The sequence below is a fragment of the Triturus cristatus genome, chromosome 3_2 (assembly GCF_964204655.1).
Source record: "Triturus cristatus chromosome 3_2, aTriCri1.1, whole genome shotgun sequence".
Taxonomy (NCBI): Eukaryota; Metazoa; Chordata; class Amphibia; order Caudata; family Salamandridae; genus Triturus; species Triturus cristatus.
In genome coordinates, this window is record NC_140584.1 from 281,503,021 (window position 1) to 281,517,939 (window position 14,919).

Consider the following 14,919-nt stretch of genomic DNA (forward strand, 5'->3'; position numbering starts at 1 on the left):
TATTGCAAAATAAAGTCTTCAATGACAAATGATGCGCTATTGTTCACACCTGGGCAACGTTTTCCTAAAGAATGGCACCACAGAGGTTGTTGATCAAAAAATAAATTAAAGAAGACTATCACTACTTAAAGCAAGACTAGCATGGTCTTATCGCATTTATTTTGAGCACCATTGTTCTGTGTTAAATTAAACACTATCTAAAGATGCTGTGACCAATCAGACTAAAGCTGAATTTATCTTGTGACAAAGAATGTAAACCTGTACTAATTGAAAATAATGCATTACCTCCAAAAAATTCAAAATCTCCATTATGGTAATTTCCATTAATTCATAAATGCTGAATATGTATGTTTTTCAATGAACTGAAATCCCTCCAATTCAAAGAAATACATGTAAAAGCATTAATATTATTAAATATTGAAAAACAAAAACAATGACTTTAAATCAAACTGATGCGCACTGCTGATGACACTTTTGCCTCATACTCTTCTAAAAAATAAACAATGAAAGGAAATTGGTATACATCTTCATTTAGAGAAAAAAGTACTCTGCTACACAAAGGTTATCAAGGCGCGCAACCATTTGAGTGAGCTACAGAGGGATGAAAAATCTAAAAATTTACAAATCTGCTTCCTTTCCTTCACTTTATCTGAGGAGTAAGGATCGTTTATAAATTTATTGAAAATGCCCATGATGAATAACAGATTTAAGTGGAGCTAACTTTTCCTCCTCCATCGTTGCATCTTTGTTTACATAAACACTAAGAATAAAAGTAAGGCCCTCTCTTCCTACGAGAGGTGAAAGTCAAAAGGAGTGCTGAGCTATTTGAGAGCCAGCCATGAAGCTTTGAATGAGAAGGATATGTCAGCCTACCATTCAGAATGAACCGCAATTAGATTCTTCTCCAAATTGCAATTATAGAAAAAATATTAAGGCACAGCTCAGAAGACTGAGTATTTATATTTTCAGTATGCAATTGTGTCCTCAACCAGCGGTTTAGGAAACATCCAGTGTGTGCAGGTAGGATCAAAATTTATTACCAGGTCTTATTTTAGAGATGTTTTATTCTGCATAATTTAGACAATAGTCCATGAGTTCTATCCACCCTAAGTGTGAGAAAATATGGTTTGCTAGAAAAGAGTAGACAGACAATTTGCAGTCAACAAATGCAGACCACTTCAAAATGAAGTATAAATATATCAGTCAAAGGAGAGCACATTTCACACGCCTCTGTATCAGTTTGTTTAACGTTGCTTTGAGGCTGGGTAAAGGATATGCATAGGAAGAAGTAGGAACCAAATAGTAGCTTTGCAGGTCTTTTTTGAAAGCTTGGGGTGAATCAACTGGAGCACAGAGGAGAGAAAAGTCCTTAGGAATGAACAGAACAAGCACTGTCAAAGCCAATAGGTCTGAGAATGGCTGCTAGCATTTTGGCTTTGTTAATGCCCTTTTTTGTGTAAAACTTTATTGTTAGGAGAGTTGCCGTGCACCTCCTAATATAATAATAAAAACTTTAACTAAAGGCAAAAAAAAATTGTTTCTCAAAAAACACACATTGCCATAGTAGGTCATGGCACTAAAAGGAACTACTTTGTATGTGGATGTGCTCTTGTGAAAGAGCAGAACGTTGTCACTCACAGTGAAGCTAGTCAATGGCTGAAGTATGCTCAGTCATTGCCTGATGCTTACAGGTTGCAGTGGTCAGAAGACAAATGTGATTGACACAACAAAAGACCAATGCATGAAGAGGATGACTGAAACCCATGTAAGTATATTGTATGTATAGAAAATGTTTCTTACCCTGTAAGCATCTGTTCGTAGCATCGAGTGCTGTAGATGCACATGCTCTGCACACTCCTGCCATCTGTTGTGGAGGTCGGATGTTTGTAAATTGTGTTTCTCCAAAAAAGCTCCTACCTGAATATACAACACACATGGGCACTAACTTTATCCTAGATTGTGTTTTGCTAGGCAGGTGAGAATGTGTATGTAGTGTGGAGTGAGCACAGCAAGGTGGAACATGTGTATTGTGCAGCGTCAACTAATTGGAAAAAGAAGAGATATGCAATCAATACAAGCTTCCAGGGAGGTGGATGGAAGCATGTGAAAATACAGCACTACACACGAGAGATTCTCAAAGGGTAAGTATTTTTACCATTTGTAGCACGTTTGGCTGTACATAGGCTCTCTACTTAGAATTTAAAGCAGTATCATCCAATAACCAGTGACTTAAGTGTGGATGATGCAGATGTCTGGAACAAAACCCTCAAAACTGAATGGCCAATGTAAGCCTGCTGGCGATTGAGGATGTCCATACAGTAGTGCTTGGAACAGATATGTGGCGTTGACCAGGTGGCTCATTTGCAGATGCCAGCTAGCAGGATACCTAAGAAAGCGCCTGTGCCCTTTTCAATGGGTGGAGTTTGCACTAGGTAGCACAGGTAGGATTTAATTAGATTTGTGATAGCAGGTTTGGATGCAATTGACTATTCATCTTGCTATACCCGCTTTAGAAATCGGATGACCTTTGTGAGACTTGGCAGAGGTTATAAAGAGCTGCCTAGACCTTTGTGGCCCTGTTGATGTAATACCTAGGACCTCTTTTGCCATGTAACATGTGTAGAGCTCTTGCCACAAAAAAAAAAAAGCATCAAAAATGCAATAGGTCTCTCCTTTCATTAAGTTAATGCCATTTGCTTTGCTATGCAATACCATTAGCAAAGCAAATGGCTTTAACTTAAAGGTGAGACCTATTGAATTTTCAATGCTGGTTTTCCTTTTGGTTCCAGTTCTAATCTCATCTCTCACCTCGCTTCAGGTTTCCTTATTCTTATACGGCCTTGCATCATTTTCAAATGGATATCCCCCATTGGATACTGTCCACCCCCGCTGATGTGTTGTCTTATTTATCTAAGCATCCACAAGGTCACCTCGGGGTCAGTCCTCATTTCAAAATTTAATTTTTCTTCTGCTCTGCGAGATGTCAGATTTTCATCTTTATCGCCCCGCCTCCTCTCACCCCTTTAAAAAATCTTCCCTGACCAGACCCCACAAAAGAGATGTCTCTTGTGCCCCGTTTCCCTGAGCCCAACTTTCAACAGAAAAACCTATAGCGGGAACCCCAGCGACTGCTTGTCCCACCAACGGCAGACCAAGGAGAAACCACGAGAGCTCCTAAGACGCAGAGTGGTAGCAAAGGAGGTGTGGTAAGACAAGAACAGAGGAGGGTAGAAAATGCAAGAAAGCGAGTAAGGACAGATACAGTATAGAGGGAAGCTGGAGGGAGGAAAGGAAACGAGAGAAGAGGTGGAGCAAGGGCTGGTAAAGATGAAGAAAAAAAGGAGAGCCAGGAAAAGGAGTGAAGAAAATGAGGGGGCAAGAAAGAGAATAATAAACCGAGAAAGGTGAGGGGTAAAAACAGGGGGAGAGGGGATGTAAGAATAGGTGAGGTGAGGGAAGGGAATGGAAGGTGAAGGAAGTGAATGGAAGGTGAGGGAAGTGAATGGAAGGTGGGGAGGGAGGAGAGCGGGAGGAGTAGGGATGGACACAGCGTCCCAAAAAGAGGAAAGGGGGCGGACACTACAGACTAAGCCTGGGCATTGAACTACGCTCCGCGCGCAGAGCTTGCGAAGTTTAGGCAACTTCGCGATTCGCGTAGAGCGCGAAGTTGCAGTATGCTATGCAATCTACCGCGTAGCGTAGCAGTTTTGCTTCCTCGCGCGCTCAATATTCATTCTCGCGCGCGCGGTAATGTCTTACCGTGATTCTGCGTTCGCCAACTCGCTTTTCTGTCAGTTCGCGTGCGCCACGAGATTTGTAATATGGCCGCCCGAGCCCGCGAGAGTGTGCGAACACGTCATTCGGGCGTGCGAGCTGACTTCCGGCAGCTGTCTTGGTAAGATCGCGATCCCGAACGTGCAAAAACTACAATCTGGCAAAGAATATCTCTCGAGCTTCATAAAACCTTCTCTAAAATGGTCATTTTGCTCAGAAAGACTCCTCAGATTGTGATTTTGCTGTAGTCTTTTGTGTAAGGAGTCCTTTAATTTTTATTACTCTTCTTTTTCAAGAGGAAGGAAGTGACCCTGAGTCTCCAACTTCCTGTTCCTGTCTTGCAGGCTCCTCCCAGTGCTTTGTCTGCTGCATCATACCATTGGATTGGATTTATTTGAGGACTTTTTGATTTGAGATTTAATTTACTACAAGTAAGTTGGAGAATTGGTGTGTTTGTTTCATTGGGGCTTGTTTGTACCTACATTTTTCTGGGATTTTCATTGTTTTTAAAAATTGTTGTGGGTGGCCTGTGCTTTCAATAGGGGCCTAGTTGTTTTTCTTTGCAATTTCATGTTTCTGTGGTGTCTGTTGAATTTAAACATCATGTAGGACATGGATGGCATAGGATTGAAATGCTAAATGTGGCTGTGGTGTATTTCACTGTTTGTGTGTGTGTGTGTGTGTGTGTGTGTGTGAGAGAAATACCTTTGTTGGATGTGTGTGCTTGATGTGTAACTTCTTTCCAATCCTTTCGTAGCCCTGTTGATTTTCATTTTTGTATTAAAGCTGTGCTGTTTAGCAGGCCTCCTTTGTCCGGTCATATATAGGCCTGCTTCAGTTCATTGTTTTCCATGGCCTGTTGTGACTTTGAGTGGCCATGTGGCTTGTGGCAATTTTGTGGTGGTAGTTTAGTAGTATGTGCTTCTTTTTCCATAAAGGCCTGCATTTCTTTTCTTTGTTCCCCTTGGCTTATGCTTGTTGTTCTTGTGTCCTGGCCATGTGTGTGGCGGCCATTTTGTGAAGGCAGGCATTGTGCTTTTGCCATAGGCTTACATTGTCTGTCTTCCATTTCTTGTGGTTGTGGGTGGGTAGTGGCCATTTTGTGGAGCCATCCAAGCAGTGTGCTTGCTTTTGCCATTTTGTTCCAAGCTTGTGGCCTAGTCTGCCAGTAGGCCCAGAGGTAGTCATCCTCAAATCATGGGTGCATAAAAACAGTTTGTGTTGTCTGTTGAATTTTTACACCATGGATGGCTTTGGATTGAATTGCAAAAGGTGTTTTTTGGGGTGGAATTGCAGTTTTTGGGTGTGTGTTAAATAAATAGGGCTTTTCAGCCAGTAGGTAACCCTAGGGATTCAGCTCGCGTACTTTTGATAACTCTGCACTGCGCGACAACGCGGACTTACAGTTTTTGTCATTTTTGCGCTCTCAATATGCGTGTTCCCCTTTTGTTTTTCCATCTACACTTACAGGCCGGCCTTTAACCTGTGCTATAGTGGGAGAAACAACTCACACTTACCTTACCAATCCGCATCAGGCAGGCAAGTGGTACCCAAGATTGATGTGCGGAGTGTCCATGAAAGGGAGGACCAAGAGGAATGACGAGAATGATGCAACTCCACATTTGGACCAGGATAATACAGTAACTTTAGTATCATTCATCTTTAAATTTATTTGATTCCTTTTTTCTCTTCAATCATTATGACTGTGTGTTGTGGTTTGTTTGGTAATTGATCCCTACAACTATTTTTTCATTTCCTTTGCTAGCTTGAAAAATAAAAGTAAGCCCGGTACAGCATGTAATTTGGTTCGGTCTGAGGGCGGCAGACAGGCAAAGCAAATTTCATATTAATAATTTCTGCCCTGTACTGTCTAATGGTGTAGTAGTAGTTAGTAAGTACAACTCATCATTAACCATCAAGTTCTCTTCATCAACATGCATGCATTACCTTTTTCTCACTTTATAGATTTCTTTGATAATGGATCATGGTCGTCTTACAAGATTGTGTTTTACTTTTGTTGTGTCCATGCATACTGTCTGTTTTTCTTTGTCAAACTTTTCCCAAAACCCCCCTTCCCATCCATTCATCAATCCCTAACCCTCTTCCCCCGGGCTGTGTGATTTATATTGAGGTGTGATGTGACTACATTAAATGTACACCAACAATTGATCACACGCTTGCTGGGGCAGATGTGGTGAAAGCAACACTAATTGAATTTCAACTAAGGCAGGGCAAGGATCTTCTTCTGCTTGCCCACCCATAATGTACTTCACTTTGTTCTGTTACTCCTCCCACAGCCTGTCTCAGTCAAGTGACTTTCTCTTTCTTTTTTCAAATGCTATTGCCAGTGTCTACTACTACCACCACAATAATGGCATCTTCTCCATTCATTTGGGAAACCAACCATGCAGCCATCAGTGTGCCGAACTTCATCATCATCAATCACAGGTAAGATACGTTTGGTGGGAGGTATAATGGACTAGGAGGAGAGACTGACGGTACTAGTATGACAATTAAAAATAACTCAGTGAGGGGTACCGCATCTATCTGTGTGTTACAAAATCGGCAGATCTTTTAAATCAAACACTGGCTGGGGGCATACAGCAGCAAGGAAACAAAGTAACAAAACATGTGACTTAAATTGAATTCGGAAAACAGTAACCCACCACAAAACAATAACATCGTATGTTTAAGTAAATAATATAACATTTAATATACCCTAACAAAAATAAACTATCCCGCTCTGACCTAACCCACCCCCCTCCCTAACCCCAACCAATGTCCAAAACGAAAGTAAAAGTCCCAAATGTCCGTAAGTGAAACCCCAACGCCCAAAACCCACCCACCAACAAAAGGAATTAAAAAAGGGGCAAATGACAAGGTCCTATAGTCGGCGGGACTTCAGGTGTTTATCCACCAGGATTTTTACACGCTCCTCTAGGTGCTCCTCCAAGCGGGCCTTCCGGCGGAGCAGCTGGCAGCGAAATGCCCTGCAGTTACATGCAGGGTGGGGGGCAGCAATGGTAGAGATCGAGGCACGGCGGCGGGCGGCTGCCGGACCACTGCGCCGTAAAACTGGAGGCAGGGCCTGACTGGGGCCCGGGGCATTGGAGAAGGCTGCAGCTGCAGCCGCCTCCTCCTCCGCCTGAGCCACCAGCCGGCGATATTCATCGCAAATGGCCTCCAGTTTACGGTGCCGGGCCCTGGCTGCCAACTCCTTCCTCGTTGGTTTTGGTGTGGAAGGAGTATCTATATCAAGAAAGAAAAAGAACATGTTGTAACCAATACTCTTAGCAAAACAGAAACACTAAATTCATTCAACACAGTGTCACAGTATCACTAGCAAGCACAGTACATAACATTTGTGATTTGGTGGTAAGTATCTATACGCCTACTTCCTCGTTCCTCGGACTCTAACATTTGTGGGAGTTTCCGACATTATACTCGTACTATGTACTCCGGTACACACCAGTCGTGTTGTTCTTATCTCTAGGCTAGCGCAATTACATAACCTTGTTGTAGCCGGCATGCCAGCTCAGCTTGCACCCAAGAGAAACAGATATGAGTCACATGATGCAGACTCACGTTTGTTTTATTTACTACTACTGTCTGCAGGTGGGGAAGCTCATATTTTTGTATTACGGCCGGTGGCACTGGCCATACTCTGTTACATGAGGGCAAATGATCAATTTCACTTTCACCCTGCCCTGGGCACTACAAAAAGGCTGATTATTTATCGGATCCAATGATCATTGCTTATATTATAGATGGTACTACGACATCAGGTCAGTAGCGGTCAGTGGTGGGAGTGCTGCCGGGCGGTGACGTGGGAAGGTGCAGGGTGGGGGTAGTAAACCATGGATTACGGACAATCACAGGTAATTAAACAATACATATAAATAAATAAAACAAATTTCGTTGCACGCACTGCATCGCATTTGGCAGTGCAGTGCGCACAATGATAATCATTTTATTTATTTTTATGTTTACTTACCTGTATTTGGCCGTAATACTTAGTTTACTTGCCACCCACCCTGCCCCTCCCCATGTCACCGCCCGCCAGCACTCCCACCACCGACCGCTACTGCATAGGGTACTTTGCTTGCATTGATTGTGTAACCAACAGATAGGCCACCCTTTGCTGGCTGGCTGACCCAATCGAAAATACATCAACATAGGTAGGGAGTGGTCCTCGGAGTAAGGCGCTTCGGCTTGATAATATATATATATGGTGTTTTTTACTAACTTCCCAGTGTGAAAAAGGCAAGTGTGCCGAAACGCGTCAAGCAAAGATAATAAACTGAAGCTGGATGGTGAAGCTCACCCAAGTGTCGGAGTCTGATTTCGGTAGTGAAATTGGAGGTGGTTTGAATATTTATATATACGACGTGCTTGCAAACTACTGCGAGTCAACTGCATTCTAAAAATACATACTACTTCTATTCCCCTCCGCTTTGCTACTCTGGCGCAGTTTCTTTTACATTTTCTTCAAAGTAAGACTCTCCAGTGACAGTCTCCACCTATGCTGTCTATTGATGATAGTACATCCAGGCATACATCCATTACATCCATTAAAGTAAACGTCTATCTTTCTTTTTTATATATCTCTTACCAAACCTTAGATGGTTTCACCAACAACCACCCATGCGTACGCTCCTTCCTTGCTTGCCTTGGCTTTGAGTTTGAACCAAACACCTCTGATTCTTGCTATCTAGTACTATCCACCCATACTGTGTCGCCCACCCATCCTTCAACCACCTATGCATCTGATCTGATTACTATCAGCCACCTATGCATGCTTCCAACATATCCTTCTCTGTCAGTCATATTATTTATCTCGCCCGTCCTTCCACCCTTCTTTCCCTCTTTGTTCAACACATCCATCAAGGTCATCTGATCTGAGTTTGTCTTCTCCATAAAACCTTCACAGCTGATTTGGAGTCAAATAGAAAAGGTCATTGGTTTCTCAACTCACGCTGCTAATGCTAAGTAAAGGGTGTCTTCTTCAACCGTTGTATAATGTTCACTACAACTTAATGAGTCGCACAGTGTAGTGAACACACTTCCATCTAGTAGTAATGTCAAGAAGTAATGAATATAACTTACCACCGCCGGCCACTGCTGCTGGCTCCCCCCTGTTGCTCCTGCAGGTGCCGCCAGTTCTCCCGCCCCCTCTGGGATGGCCGCATCGCCATCACCGCTGGCACCGCCGGCACTGGTGGTTGGTAGTGTGCCTAGAAAAAACATTACGCATTTTTAGATGCCTGGAAACCTCCCCCTATTTTATTAGTGTTCACTTGGAACATTGAAAAAAAAGTTAATACAACATACATCAGCACTAGAGTAGTACAGTCAGTAGACAGACACTAGTAGCGATATGGCTCCTAGGGTCATCTAGTCTTACTCTACTCTTTTGAAAGTTAGCCTGAGCCATGTGTAACCCTTTTAGATTCATCATGTCGACTACTACTCTTTTTGCGCATATTTAATTATACCTGGCTGCTTATTGACATGTGCAGAAGATGCCTTTGAGGCCACATGACGGTTGCGTACAAGTGAAGAGGTCAAAAAACAAGCCACTTTGATATTGAGTTTGGTTAGTCCGTATTGCTTAGCCATCACATACATATTACACTTGTTGCCATGACTGCGAAATGCTTGCATTCAGCAGTATACTATCTAACGGCTAACGCGCGGCATTTTTCTCATATAGTAGGCGGAAGATTCCCTTCTACAAACCAGAGATTTACAGAGCTTATGATGCATGATGTAACCAGTATTTCTACGTTCTACGGTGAGGGGTCTTCCAGAATTCAACAGATCTTTTGTCTTGTTCTTGTTGTCATGCACTTGTAAATGTTTACTGTTTTAATCTTAAGCTTTTTGCTGGCTTATTGACGATCGCTGTAGTAAATTAAATTTCATATAACGACGTACAGAGCTGGTTACTTTTTTCAAATAAACCTTTTGAACTTACACATAGACTCTGTGGTATTTGGTGTGGTGGGGTGGACTTACACAAGTGAGTGAGCAAAATGGTGTTATGTTCTGGGTTTTCTGTCTCAGTCATCATCATTGGGTATCTTATTCGTGGGGGAGTCGGGAGTGGGACCCTAATGTGAGACACTATAGCTAGTCGGTCAGGGGATCGTGGGTTCTTCGGACTGAGGAGTGATCAGTAAGGTCCAACCTCCCATCACCAACATCCTATTTTGTTGTGCATAGTTCTGTATGTGGCTCTGCAGAATCACTACAACAGTAGTAGTATCATGTACTATCCGATCCAAAATACTAGTCAAATATCTGGTTGGGCATTTTGTTTGTGGGAATTGTCAAAGCCTCAACATTGAGAAGACTAGAAGAGGACAACCCAAAGGACAGGACATAGTGGCTAGAGCTATTGGTCGATCAGAGTCTTATTATTCCAAAGAAAACCTTCAATAAAGAGTGGGCAACTGTGCAAGCTTCACTACAGACAGAATAATAATAGCAGTAGTAGTAGTAGTACAGAGAGTCATAGCAGAGGTAGTTAGAAGGAACTTAGTTAGAGGCAGGGATAACAGAATTTGGAAACAGATAGTCAAAGTCAAAGAAGCTTTTGTAAAAAATAGAATTAGAAAGTGGAACCATAATTTATAGTTGGGGAAAAAAAAGATGTAGTAAAAGTTAGGGAAATATAACTGTTAATATAACCACTGGAGGACTTACTGGGGCTAGCAGCAGGAGCCTCGGTAGAGGAGCGGTCCTGTGGTTCTCCCGCCGACTTGGACCCCGTCTTCTTGCCCCTGGGTGGTGCGGATGATCATGTAAAATATAATAAAGAAAGAGACAAACATTAAGGAGTGCTGTGAAACAAATAATAATAAATCATTTGGAAAAATAAGTCAAAAAACATTTTAGGAAACAACAATTGCAATAAAATTGACCTATCTAACCAGATGGATCAACTACTGGCTGCTTGCTGGATTCACGGATCGTCTACTTATTTATGAACACTCCAGTGTTCCATAATCATTCTGATTACAAATACTAACGAAGCCTAGTAAGTACCACCTGACCTACACCACCTATTCCAGACGGGCCAATTGTTCACGAAGTCTGCATTTCCATTTTTTTTAGCCATCAAATGCATAGATGAGATGGAGGACACATGCATACATTTGTGCATACATACAACAAATTGTGGGTTGGTTGCATGATTCTGATCTAGTTCTGCTACTGACTGACCAGGCTAAGCCTACCACTCACTAAACAAAGTACAAAAGGTTCTACAGAGGACTGGGGTAAGCAGCACTCAGTGACAGAGGAGGCGTCACGCAGACCGCGTAAAACAATTATTAACTAATACTAACTAAACCTAGTATCCAATATCCATCCACCACTATATCACAGTAGGACAATGGAAGGACTAGAGTCTCTCTAGCAAATCGCATTACCTAACTTCAGTTCTCTAAAATAAACTCTTACATTAATCAGCACAAGCTAGTGCAAAGTTGCAAACAAGTAAGAGTAGCACCGAGCACCTGGGTCCTACAATAACAGAAGATTTTGATTTTTGGAACGTAATTTACAAGCAACGCGTAGCACGCAGCAGTAATCTTGTTATTCGTCAAAAATTTAATTTATACACAATAAGTTACTCACCAAGCCCAACGACCTCGACACCTAGCAGGTCCAACAGGTCCTGCTCCCGGTCCAGGATGTCGGACCACGGGTGGGCCAGCTGATTATGGGTGCGCCGGACCCCTGAGCACCGGAACACTGCCCGGCGCACCTTCACCCACCGATGGTGATGCTCTTGGGTAGCGTACCCGGAGCCGGGCCTGCCGCCTGCTGCCAAGGTCAAGGGGAGGTGGTGCTGAATGAAAAAAACAAGGGCGGCCACCTCCGCCTCCCCAAAAAGTTGCCGGGCCTGCACCCCTGCAGGACGCATTCTGCCGCAAGGCAGGCGGCTCTTGTCCGCAGGTCCCTTGCAATTTACACTAGATGTGCCCTTGGCCATGGTTCTGGGGTGGGTGGGAGGCAGAAAAGAAAAGTTAGAAGGGGAAAAAAAAGTTAGGGGGATGAAGTAAGAAAGAAGTAATAAAAGTAAAAAAAACAGTAAAAGTAGAAATAAAATGCAAAATATAAACTTAGGGAAAGAGATAGATGATAACTAAAAAAAAGTCAGAAAAAATGTTTTAAATACAAAGGATTACAAAGATTAAGGGAGGATAGAAAAGTAGGCCCAGAACCATAGCATAGAGTGAAAAACAAGATGGCCGCGCCCATTTGCGACCGCGTGGGTAAGTTTGCGCGATATTTCTCGCGAACATGCAATAATCGTAGCGAACAAGTAAAATGCGCTCCCGAACAAGACATAAGCATCGCGAACACGCTATCCGCGACCCGGAACAGGAAATAAGGCATCGCGAGCGGGCGGGACAATTGGAAAACAAGATGGCCGCGCCCATTGGCGACCGCATGGGTAAGATCGCAAGATATTATCCCCCAAGTATGCAAACAGCTCCCCGAACAAGCTCACCGCGCTCCCGAACATGAAAAAGGCATTGCGAACGTGCGCCCCAAGCACCTACGCAAGCTTGCGAAGCTACGCATAGCTCGCGTAGCGCAAGAACATCTTCGCGTAGCTTCGCGAAGCACGACTACGCGAACTACGCACAGGCTTACTACAGACATAGCACGTGCAATAGAGGTGGGAGGGGGCCACGGAAAGAAAGCCTGCAGAGGGGTGGAGATGTTGGTACCAGGAAGTAGAGAGGGTGGTAGGAAAGGGTGAGAGGAGGAAGCAAAAGCAATGGGAAGAGGTATGGAATGAATGAGGTAGAAAGTGAGAAGAGAAGAAAGTGAGCCAAACTGCGATAGGTAGAAGAGTATGGAGAACTACAGTAAAAAAGATAGAAAGGATAACCTTTGGAGGCATTGGGAATTACTTATACTATTTCTGGTTTTTTGCCAAATCCATTTAAGATTTGCGAGCGCTCGGCAACTCCACCGAAAATAACGTTAACAAAGAAGCATTGCCAAATTCAAAAGGACATACTAAGTAATGAAGATCTGATATGTGCCACCGCGGGAACTGGAGGTGTGTACTCCAGCCTCCTGCCCCTGAGAGGCCCATGCACAGACAGTTCTCGTCCCTGACAGCTGATGCATGTGTGCATCTGCAACAACCACAGACCTGATCTTTTCAGAGTTCATTCTGAAGCCACAGGGCACCCACCAATTTCAACACACGGAGGCCCATGCCACCCGGGCGCGGGACACAGAGCAGAGACAAACAGGCCACACGATACCAGTCGGCCGCACAGAGCCTCTAATCTGGTCTTCCAAGAAAGACATGTTGAAATATGTCTTGTCCTTCCGAGAAGGCAGCTGCATTCCTGACGTGAAATTCCCCAACCCCTAGTCACCCACAGACCCAAATCTGGTTCAAGCACCTTGTTTCAAGAAGAATCTTTCAAGCAAACAACGGGTGACAAGCTCCCAAGTCCTCGCATCCCCCAAACAATCTATTTTAGAGAGACTTTGCTTTTTTTTTTATTAGGGGTGGGGGGTTACACAGTTACGTCACCCAAGTAAAACATCGTTTAGGACCCGGCATCAATTCTTGTAAAGCAATTTCACACAAGTCTTGTAAAACTGTTCGGCACTTCACCACATGCTTTCAAGTCCGGCCGTTCACCATTCTGTGGTTGATAAACTGTCACTGAGCTGGCTAGAGGCATTTCCGTTAGTGGTGTGAACTCGGTAAATAGTTACTATTGGAATCAATGTGCAAGTATGCATTTGTTCACCTTGGAAGGCGTAGCCGCCAGGTATAACTTAGGGATGTCCAGCTATCATGGAGAATATTCGGTTCAACAGCAACTGGAATATTTCATACCAGCAGCTGGGGGAGACGACACAATAAAATAAGATGACTCCAGCCCAGGTGCCATCTAAACATTCACCTGTACGTGTATGGCATTTCTCAGTGGTCAAGGGAGGCTGTGAAAAGCAAAGGCCCCCTTCGGTTCAAATATCGGTGGTATTCTGAGCTGTGTTAAATTTCTTCAGGAGGCGAATACAGACTTCTTTGAACAATACAGGTGGAACTGCGTTTATTTGTAAGCTCTCTTTGGGACTAGAATGCCAGCAGTCACTCTCCTTATCCTCTTCTATGATGGGGGGGCCAAATCCTGTGACTGGCCTGGTGCAGAATGCGAGAGCAGCATCTAGCGAGTGCTGTGTATGGCGCCGGCAGCCATTGTCAAACTAAAGGCGCATTGAATAACAAGGCTTGGCCCGAGGGAGGTGGCAACAGGAGCACACCGAGGAGCATTTTAAACAAGCTGTCGGGATTGTGCGAAAAATATAGTGCGTAGCAGCTAATTAAGGAGAGTGTGTAACGCGGCAAGTGAGCGATCCAATCCCGGTGGGCGGGGCCAAAAACGGACAGGGCGGTAACAAGGAGGGACTAAGAAGCCTCCTTTTCAATCGTGAGCTAGTGTTTAGCATAGAGGATGACGCCTGCGAATGGAAAAGATGGGCAGGGCTTCAAGTCCGCCACTGAAAGCTTTGGAATTGATTCCAAGAAGCCCTCTAATAGCGAGAGCAGCGCGCGCGTGCTGCTAACGCCAGGCGAGACCTTAAAACTGGCTGCGGAAAAAGACCAGGATCTCTATGGTCTGGTTAAGGTGGAAAAACAATGCCACCTAAGGGAGAAATTTTGGATTGGTTCTGAGAACACCACTATTTTTGTGAACCTTAATTAAAGGCTCTTGTAGCATGAGTTTGCAGCTCACTAGTGCGTCGGAGGGAATATATGGTCACAAGGAAATCAACCTTAAAGGAAAGGACCTGTAGGGGGCATAAATGTACAGGATCAAAGGGTGTTCCCATGAGCCTCATGAGGAATACATTAACGTTCTACACAGGGGCAGGAGGTATTTAAAAAGGTATGTTAATCGTAAGGCCCTCCATGAAAGTTTGAACTACTGGAATCCTAAAAAAAGGATGAAAGTTCTTTGTTTTGCAAATAGGCTGCAACTGCGGCAAGATGTAGGTGAGGCTGCAACTGCGGCAAGATGTAGGTGTACTAATGTGTATGCGATGCCGGACTTCTGCTGATGTAGAAAACAGCAGATAATGTCCTGGACATAA

The 14,919-nt window shown here is 43.8% G+C and overlaps 1 protein-coding gene across 15 annotated transcripts in view; it reads right to left on the bottom strand.

The window, feature by feature from the left end:
• EPB41 (erythrocyte membrane protein band 4.1) overlaps positions 1 to 14,919 on the bottom strand; it is a 796,630-nt gene that overhangs the window by 163,315 nt on the left and 618,396 nt on the right. The gene's annotated exons all lie outside the window — the stretch shown is intronic.